This window comes from Arachis hypogaea, chromosome 18 (genome assembly GCF_003086295.3).
Source record: "Arachis hypogaea cultivar Tifrunner chromosome 18, arahy.Tifrunner.gnm2.J5K5, whole genome shotgun sequence".
Lineage (NCBI taxonomy): Eukaryota > Viridiplantae > Streptophyta > Magnoliopsida > Fabales > Fabaceae > Arachis > Arachis hypogaea.
In genome coordinates, this window is record NC_092053.1 from 132,928,211 (window position 1) to 132,938,700 (window position 10,490).

The following is a 10,490-nucleotide window of genomic DNA, read 5'->3' on the forward strand; positions in this document are numbered from 1 at the left end:
CAAGGTTCTGAAAATCGGACCGGACCGGCCGGTTTGACCGGTTTAATTGCGAACCGGCGATGCAAATGGTCCGGTCCTCCTCTAAAAATCGCACCAGAAAGAATCGCTGAAGAACTGGTAAACCGGCCAAAAACCGACCGGTTGGGCCGAACCGGTGACCGGCCGGTTCTGCTAAACGACACCGTTTTTTGTTAAAAAAAAAAAAACTAACCCAACCCGACCCACTCGTGGAGCACTCCACCCCCCCTCCCCCCTCGACCCCCATTCACGCATTCATTCATGATTCATCTCACAGTGAGTGAATCAGTGAACCTTAGCCGCCATGAACCCTAGCCGCCCAGTCGCCCTCCTTCGTCACCGCGGTCTCGGGTCGTCAGCGCCACCACCGTCGCCTGGTCCTCAGCCCCAGTAACCCTCCATCGTCGCCTGGTTTCCTGCCCAGTAGCCATCCATCTCCATCGTCTTCATCTTCTCAACACCAGCAGGCAGTAGCTCTCATCGTCTTCATCGTCGCGCGGTCCTCAACAGTCAACACCAGTAGCCCTCCATCGACCCCAGGTGAGTGACTCGTCCTCTGCTCATCTTCTTTATTCTTCGCCTCTACTCATCTTCTCTAGTATAAGAAACATGAAATTGATACTCTGTGAACTTCCTCTGTGAACTACTGAACTTAGATTTCTATTTAATTTTTTGTGAACTTTCTATGTGAACTTCGAGTATCTGTGAACTTTCTCTGTGAACTTCTTCTGCTCATCTTCTTCCTTCTTTGTTCCTCTGCTCAATAGCATGAGAAATAAATAATCTGAAAATTAACTGGCTAGTCTTCTATTTTGCAGCTCAATTTCTGTTTGTTGCTCAATTTCTGTTCATTCCTCTGCTCAAATTTGTTACTCTGTTTTGTAAATAAGCTGAAATTTGTTGCTCAATTTCTGTTCGTTCCTTTGCTAAATAAGCTGAAATTTGTTAATGTTAATTGTGTAGGCAGAATTGGTAATGTTCATTGTGTAGGCAGAATTGTGTGGCTGTTCATTGTGTAGGCAGAAATTTGTTGCTCAATTTCTACTCAAATTTCTATTAATGTTCATTGTGTAGGCAGAATTGTTAATGTTCATTGCTGTGGTTATTTTTAATTTCATATATATTTTATTAATTTCAGTTATGGAAGATAGTATTAATCAAGAAGCAACTGCTGATAATAATGCTTCTGTGAATAATAACATGCCTGCTGATACTTCTATTCCGAATGATGCTGCTAATCCTAATTTCCGTAGTGCTAACGATAGTCAGTCACAAGGTTCTTCTAACCTTAGGGGAAAAACTGACTTAGCTTGGAAATATGTTGCTTTACAAATGGTGAATGGAAAATCACAATATCAATGTTTATTTTGTCTACAAGTTTTCAATGGAGGTGGAATTCATAGGACGAAGAAACATCTAGCAAAGATTATTAGAGATGTGAAAAAATGTCCTAAAGTTCCATATGATGTGGAAAAATAGATGGAAAGTTTGTTGAAAGATATTCAGACCAACAAAAAGAAAAGTAAGTTTTGGTCAAGAGGGTGGTGATGAGGTAGAGGATGCAATTGATGAGGCTATAGCTCAAGAAGAACAGGAGCAGAAGCGTACCTCGAGTCAGCAAGGAGTTGGAAGTGATCCAAAGAAAAAAGACAAAGTCATTCCTCCTATGTTTGCACCAAGAACAATTCTAGGAGCTCAACCAAGTATTAAAAGTGTTCTGCAAAACAAAGAGGCGATACACGAGGTTGATAAACGATTTGCTCGGTGGCTTTTGGATTGTAAAATTCCATTTAATGCTGTGATGTCGTCATATTTTCAAGATATGCTGGATGGTGTTGCTGGTATTAGACCTGGTTACAAGCGGCCTTCTTATGATAAGTTAAGGGTTCATTTGTTGGCTGATCTTAAAAGAGAAAGTCAAATGCTAGTTGATAGTTATAGGAGTGCATGGAAGAAAACTGGATGTACCCTCATGGCTAATGGTTGGACAGATCAAAGACAAAGAACGTTAATCAATTTCTTGGTGTATTGTTCTAAAGGTTTGTGCTTCGTGAAATCAGTATATGCTTCCAGTATGGTAAAAAATGCTTCACACTTATGTAATTTATTTTCTGAGGTGATTGAATGGATTGGCCTAAATAATATTGTGCATGTTGTGACTTGTGACTGACAATGCGGCCAATTATGTTACTGCTGGTAGGCTTATCAATAGAAAATATGATAATATCTATTAGTCACCATGTGCTGCTCATTGCCTTAATCCGCAAGAACTTGACTGATTTGATAAACCATGATGTTGGGATTTAATATTTAGATATGCTTTTATTATTATTTAACTTTTGAGTTTGGATTTTGATAAGATCATATGTATTTGGTTGATGATATTTTATGTAGTGTGTTAAATATTTCGAAGATATTTTAAGATTTATATCATACTATACTTATATTTTAGGATGTGTATTTATAATTTATTTATTATTCTATTCTAAAACGGTTTTTTTGATTAAACCGGTTAGACCAGTAAACTAGTAAACCAATGACTAGAGCAGTTTGATGACCAGTCCGATTTTTTGAACCTTACTTTTTACACTATCAGTATATCAAAATTTAACTCATATAAAAAATAATTTTTATACATTAACATTTTTAATTTGGAGGGATCATTGCCCCTTTTTCAATACTGATCTCCCATATTTTTATTGACTTATGTGTATAAAATTTTAATAAATATAAATATAAATTATATAATTTTTGTGTATATAAAACTTTTATAAATATAGATAGAAATTATTACTAATTAAATATATTAACAAAAAAATAATAATATTTATTAACGATGGAACATTGTTGAATATCCAAAAATATCACACTAAATATCAACAACGCTAAGACTAAAATACCCTAACAGGGTAATGTGGTCAGCATTTTCTATATTCATTTGTGCTTAAAATTACTTCTTTTAAAAATTTAAATAAATAAAAAATATATATAAATAATTATATTTTTAATATATTTTTTATACAAATTTTTTTAAATTTATATAAATTAAATTATTTCTTTTGTGTTTAATAAAAATTTAATTCTAAATTTTTAAAATATAAAAATTTTAATTTTATATGATAATATTAATTTTAAAAACTTAAAATAATAAAATAAAATACATAAATAATTATATTTTTAATAATTTGTAAAAAAATATATATTAAAAATTAATCCAAAAAACATAAATAACATTGCTATTTATCTAAAGAGAAATATAGGGTACAGAACAAATTTTAAAAATGTGCTTACGTGGCAAAACCCAAACCACACATTCTAAAACCATACTTTTCACTTAAAACCGTAACTCTTCACAAAGAAAAGCGTCACCTAATGGAAAAAAGTAAATTAGAAGATTTAAGAGAAGAAATAATTAAGTTATCAAAATTAATAGATCAAAAATTAATGATTTTAACTAATGTTAACTGTAATGACACCGAATTCTTAAAATCAATACAAAATGATTTTTCTCAAAATCTTTATTTTACTATAAGTTTTATTGAAGGACTTCAAAAACCTGAAAAAACTTTTTTTTCACACGAAATTTCTAAAAAATGTTACCATGGAGATGATTCACCACATCTTTATCATACCTTTAACCCACAATTAAATTCTATAGTAGACATGCTTGAAGAAATATTAGTATCCATAAAATTTCAAAGAAATAAGGAAAAAGAGAATCCCAAAGAAGAAAAATTTCAAAATATAATCAACATAACAGATTTAAAAGTAAAACCACCACTAAAATTATGAATATTGAAGAAAAATTAGAAGAAGTTACAATGCTTTTTAAACAATTAAAAATGGCTCAAGAAAATAATATTATGGAACAGGATTTCAAATAGAAGAAGAATTAATAAATTCTGAAAATATAGAAAATGAAGAACACATCCTAGATTATTCTAGTGACGAAGAACCAGCAATTCCAATACAAGTAAAAAATGAAGCTGAAACATCTAAGGATAATCAATCTCAATTTAAATGGGAAACAGTTTTTGATAATTATGCTTTTAAAAAAGGGTTTATAAATAAAGATTCAAAATATACAAAAATACCATCAAAATATGTTCCTAAAATCCAGGAAATGGAAGGAGATAGGATGCTCGATTTAGATTGTAAAAAGAATGAAAAAGAAATTTTCGAAAACTAGTTAAATTCCTTCTTATTAGAAGCCTTTACCAATCCAAAACTTAGTGAATTATTTGGAAGAGACATTTGGAATTACATAGGGTTTCATACTAAAGGAACTATAAGAGATTATATGACATCAATAGAAAACCAAATAATAGAAGAATTAGCAACAAAAACAACAGCTTATGATAAGATATTATATATAATGATGATTCTATATAAAGAATTTTTTGGAAAAAATATTATAGATCATAGACAAGAAGTCTATAATAAAGAATATCAAGAAGCAAAAAACCATTTAGCTAATATTCAGATATATGATTTATGTAATGTGGAGTCTTATATATGTGAATATAGAATACATTATTACAAATTAAAAAAAGAAGATAAAAATCATTATCTTAGTATGTATATAACAAAACTTCCATATCCTGCTAATGAATTTATAATGGGAAGATTTATAAGAGAAATAAATAGAGGGACAATTGAAAATAATTTTGGTGGAGCAACCTCTGCAATAAGAGAGGAAATAAAAGAACGTTGTATGCAAGAAGCGACTCAAAAAAGATTTGCAAATATAATTAGAATTTGCTGTCAGGATAATGAAGAGATACCTCAAAAATATGGTCTTAATAAAAACCTTCAAAGAAAAAGAAAATATCAATTTAGAAAAAGAAAATACTATCCAAACTGGAGAAAAAAGAGGTATTTTAGAAAGGAAAATAACAATAAAAACAAAAGACAAAAAAATAACTATTGCCCAAATAAAAAAGAAAATTGTAAGTGTTGGTATTGCCAAGAAGAAGGACACTATGCAAATGAATGTCCAAAAAAGAAGGATAAAAAGGACTTTACCAAACAAATAGAAATTGCTAAGTCTTGTTTTATGGAACCATTAGAAGAATCTGATGATAACTTAGACTATATTTTTGAATATGTTTCAGAAACAGACTCAGAGACTGAGTAATAGTGCCACATTTATTACTATAAAAATAGCAGAAAAGTTTATAAATGCTTTCATAGATACTGGAGCAACACAATGCTTTGCTAGTACAAATATAAAACTTGATTGGAAAAAATTAAAGAAACCATTAAGAGTTAGAATAGCTAACAAATCAATACATAAAATTGACCAAAAAGCAGAGATGGCTGAAATTTTTATTCAAAATTATAGGTTCATTGTTCCATCTATATATATGTTAGATTCTGGAATGGATTTTATCATAGGCAATAACTTTTTAAAGCTATATCATCCATTCATTCAAGAATTAACATATATAGTTTTAAAAGCTCCACACGATTCTTCAATAAATCAAAAATCAAAACGTATAAAAATTCCAACTACTATAGATAAGATCTTAAAATTTAAAATATTTTCTATATTAGAAACATGTTATTTAAATTTATATTTTCAGATAAATATTCCAAAAAATAATCTTGAAATAAAGATAGAAGAACTTTTGGATGAAATTTGTACTGAAAATCCTTTAGATATTAAAAATACAAATAACGAATTAGTAAGCATTAAATTAAAAGATCCTACAAAAGAGATAAACGTTCCAAATAAAATTCCTTATTCCGCAAGAGATAGAGAAGAGTTCTCATTAGAATGTAAAGATCTTTTGGAAAAAGGAATTATAAGATTAAGTAAAAGTCCTCATGCGGCTCCAGCCTTTTACGTCGAAAACAATAATGAAATTAAAAGGGGAAAACGAAGAATGGTTATAAACTATAAAAAAATGAATGAAGCAACTATTGGTGATGCTCATAAACTTCCAAGAAAAGACTCTATTTTAGAAAAAATCAAAGGAGCAACTTGGTTTTCATCTCTTGATGTAAAATCAGGATATTGGCAACTTCGTTTAGACGAAGAAACAAAGAAATTAACTGCTTTTACTTGCCCAACGAAAGAATCAACAAGTGTGTTGCTCTATGAATGGAATGTATTACCATTCGGATTAAAACAAGCCATAGGTATTTATCAAAGATTTATGGAAGAAAATCTAAAAGAGTTAAATGAATTTGTTTTAGTGTACATTGATGATATACTAATTTTTACAAAATAGGATAAAGAAGATCATCTTCAAAAATTATTAATAGTTTTAGAAAGATGTAAACAAAAAGGATTAGTTCTTAGCAAAAAGAAAGCGAGAATAGCAAAACAAGAAATAGAGTTTCTTGGATTAATTCTATCCACTCAAGGAAAGTTAAAACTTCAACCAAATGTTTTAGAAAAGGTAAATTTATTTCCTAATAAAATAGAAGATAGAAAACAATTACAAAGATTTTTAGGGTGTATAAATTATATTTCTGATCAAGGTTTTTTAAAGAATATAACAGAATACACTAAAAGCTTATTTCCAAAAATAAGTACTAAAAAAGAATGGAAATGGGATGAAAAAGATAGTATGCAAATTCAAAGAATTAAGAAATTATGTGAAAAACTTTCAGAACTTTATATTCCAGAAGAAAACGACTACTTAATAGTAGAAACAGACGCTTCAGATATAACCTGGTCAGGATGTCTAAAAGCTAAGAAAGCTATAAAAAGTTTGGAATAAGAAAAAGAATCACTAGATTCTAAATATTCCATAAAGGAATTACTTTGCAGGTATATTTCAGGGACTTTTACTCCAACAGAATAGAGATATACCACTCATGAAAAGGAAACTCTAGCAGCAATTAAATCTCTTAAGAAATGGAAAATTGATTTACTACCCAGAGAATTTACATTAAGGACAGATTCAAGTTACCTAACAGGTTTCATACGATATAATTTAAAAGTTGATTATAATCATGGACGATTGGTAAGATGGCAATTATTTTGTTACAATATCCAATAAAAATTGAATATATTAAGGGTGACAAAAATGTTATTGCAGATACATTAACAAGAGAATGGAGTTCGTCTACAACGCATTAGATCAAGAAATTCAAAAATATGAGCAAGAACTCGAAAAATGCAAGCATTGTCAGCAAATAAGGACACAGATTCAATCCCTCAAGAAGGCCATTGAAGCAATGAAATCAACACAACAAGCAAAATCATCAGAGTTCAGCCAGCTAAGCATAGTGGACAAATCAGGTGAAGAAAAAATTTCAGAAAATAAAACAATTGTTGAAATCATTAAAAAATTCACCCAAGATAAAAAATATTATGTAATTTATAATGGCCCCATGAAAGGAGTATATGATGCCTGGGAAAAAGCAGCACCATTCACACATCAATCAAGGATAATTCATAAAGGAGGGTTTCTAACACTGGAAGAGGCAAAGGAATCCTTCAGGGAATATGAAGCTCTCCATCCAGAGCAAACCCTAAAAAGAGCAGATAAAGCTCCAATTCAAACCCAGAGAACATGGATAATAAGAAACATTCCTACAAGGGCTGAAATCAAGGAAAGGAAAAGGGTCCGTAGATCAAATCTCAGAGAAACTCTTAACATAGTCCTGAATTGAACTGAAGAAAAAAGGGCAATTTTGGGATATTATCCTATTACTAAAGAACAGCTAACAAAGCTGGTTATATTTCCAGATGCTTCCCCATCTGACACCTATCAGTTTTTTCAGTATGGATTAATTGATACAATTTTAATTTTTAATGATCTAAAAATTATTAGTGAGTTTCCTGCAGGATTCGTTGATGCAGTAAAGAGATTTAAAAATATGATTGACAATGTAAATTCAAGGGATATATCCCTAAAATTTACAAACAGTCAACCTATTTTTAATGAAGAAGAAGAATGCTTGGTTCCAGCACACCAAGTAATATTCATGTCCGTCTTCCCAGGAAATTTTCAACCAATTGATCAGATTCAAGATTTAACAATTTACAGTCATGAAGGAAGGCTAGCCAGCACATTAGTAAGGGTCTTTGAAAGAACCCAAAAAATAACGAAGGAATCTCACACAAGGATTAATTATAAAAGTAGAAATACTCTGCTTGTGTCCAGTAAAAGAAATGAAATTGAAGAAAGAGAGATGAGACTCTTGGTGGAATTTGAATCAGCATTCTACAACTTATCTGGACTTTTAGAAAAGCTTCCTGAAGGGATAAAGAGGAATCTCTGCTATTTGATAAAAGACAGAGAAGACCACAAGTGCCAGCTATGTGCCTCAGAGATATCTGAAGAAAGCAATAATGAAACGGAATCAACTCACATGATGAAGGAAGAAGATAATGCATCTGAGGGTCACATGATAAAAGAGGAGGACAGTGCATCTGAAGCATCTCTTAACATTATTGTATAGTGACGTAAGCACTTAGGTCATAGAGCACCAACAATGTAGCTGGTGCAAGAAAACAAACAATGACGTAAGCAATGACGTCATAAGAAGGGTAAGAATGGGAATTGTCCATCAAACCCAACTATTATAAATAGGATGCTTAGGCAATTGTAGAGAGCATCAGACAATGGAAAGCAGGAGGCTAAGAGTACTCATATGCTAGGAGAGTAAGGAGGAAGTTGTCGAGGCGATTCTATAGTCTGAAAAAGAATTCCCTTAGGAAAAAATAATTCTAAACTCCCCTCTGGAGCTAGTATCTACAATCTCCCCTCTAGAGATAAAAACACCTTATGTAAAATATACTAAATAAAGGAAGTTTTTCTCCAAAAAGGTACATCTTCATCCTAGTCTTTCAATTATGAATTATTTAGAAAGTTTAGAATTAACAGAAGAATCTGATTATTATAGATTAACTGCTTTATTAGATAATGAAAAACAGGCTATTCTAAAAACAGAATTAAATCTCAAATCAAATGAAAATTTTAATAAACAAAATCTTTTAAAAGAAGTTTTTAATAGAAAAAATATAATATACTATGGAAAAATTCAACTTGAAGCCCCTATAAAGATAAAATCCGCCAATGGAAAACTCGAAATAGCTTTGATAAATGATGAAGAATTGAGTAAACAGATTGAGAAAATTAAGGATCAACAAAAAAGATCTAAAATTGGATGGATTCATATTAGCACTATACAAGTCTTAATCAAATCTACATATATGAAAGGAATTAATTCACCAATAAGCTTAGCAATCTGTGACAAAAGAATTACTGATGACCCAATAGATCAAATAATTGGAATTGTTCATGGAAACTTGGCAAACGTAAATGTTAAATTCAATGCCCACCTTGGATATGCTATACCTTTATCAACTGAAAATTTTGGAAGATCTATAAGTTTGGCTTATAAATTTCACAGAAAGAATCTAATGGAACAAGACGATGAACCATTTTCAATTACATATGCAATAAATTATGCTCTAACAAATAGCCATCATAGTATAATATTTAAAAACAGAGAAAGAATTTATGTCGATGAATTATTTCAGAAAATTGTAAAAACAGAAATACCAAAATATAAAGCTATTGAAAACCCAGTTCTATTATTAAAAGAACCATCAGAAAAATTAGTTTCATCGAATTTTCAAATAAGAGAATCTAAAATTAATAGCCCTTTAAGTTTATCTAAGTTAAAGATTAAAGAAGAAAACTCTGAAATAAAAGAATTAACAAAAAAGGTCGAAAAATTAAATGAAACCCTAAACACTAAATTATGACAATAAATAAAGAAAAAATATATGTAACTTATCAAGACAAGAAACAAGAGCTCTTTGAAAGAGAAAATCGGTTAAATTATTTACAGTTTTCTGAAATAAATTAAAGAGCATTTGAAGCTCTAAAAATAATCTATGACAAATTGAAAAGAGAAGTTGAAGAGCTAGAAAAATTAATAGAATCTCTAGAGAATAGTGATGAATCAATGATAGAATTTACAGAAATTCTAAGATAAATAATGAAGCATACAAAGATTGAAAGACTAGAAAATAAAATAAAAAGAAAAAGGGCGAAAAAATTAAAAAGTAAAATAAAGGAGTATAAAAGTGAATTAAATAATCTTCAGATCGAAATTGATGACCTTAAAATAAAAAGGATAGAAATAAGAATAAATATAAACAAGTTGGAGTTAAACTTAAAAAATTTATAAATGCCTGGAAAACCATATTATGACTTAAAAGAATTAAAACTGTTAAAAGAAAAAATGGAGAATGAAGTTGAAAAATTAAAAAGATATTTAGAAACAACAGAAAGTGTAGAAATAAAAAAAGTTTTTGAGGATTTGAAAAATTATATTAAAGAAAAAGATAAACAGATAAAAGATTTTATATACAATAATCCATGCAAAAAAAGAATATTATAAACTAAAACAAGACTGAAAAACTATAAAAATCAGAATTATAAATACTAGCAATAGTAGAAATGGTCAATACTTTTGATTTTGCAAATTATTTAAATAAA

The 10,490-nt window shown here is 29.9% G+C and overlaps 1 long non-coding RNA gene across 1 annotated transcript; it reads left to right on the plus strand.

Annotated features, from left to right (window-relative positions):
- The first annotated feature begins 229 nt into the window (after window positions 1-229).
- Window positions 230-2,469, plus strand: LOC140181686 (uncharacterized). Its single transcript, XR_011876727.1, has 2 exons — window positions 230-558; window positions 1,157-2,469. It is a non-coding gene; the product is annotated as an uncharacterized lncRNA (long non-coding RNA).
- Window positions 2,470-10,490: the final 8,021 nt, after the last annotated feature.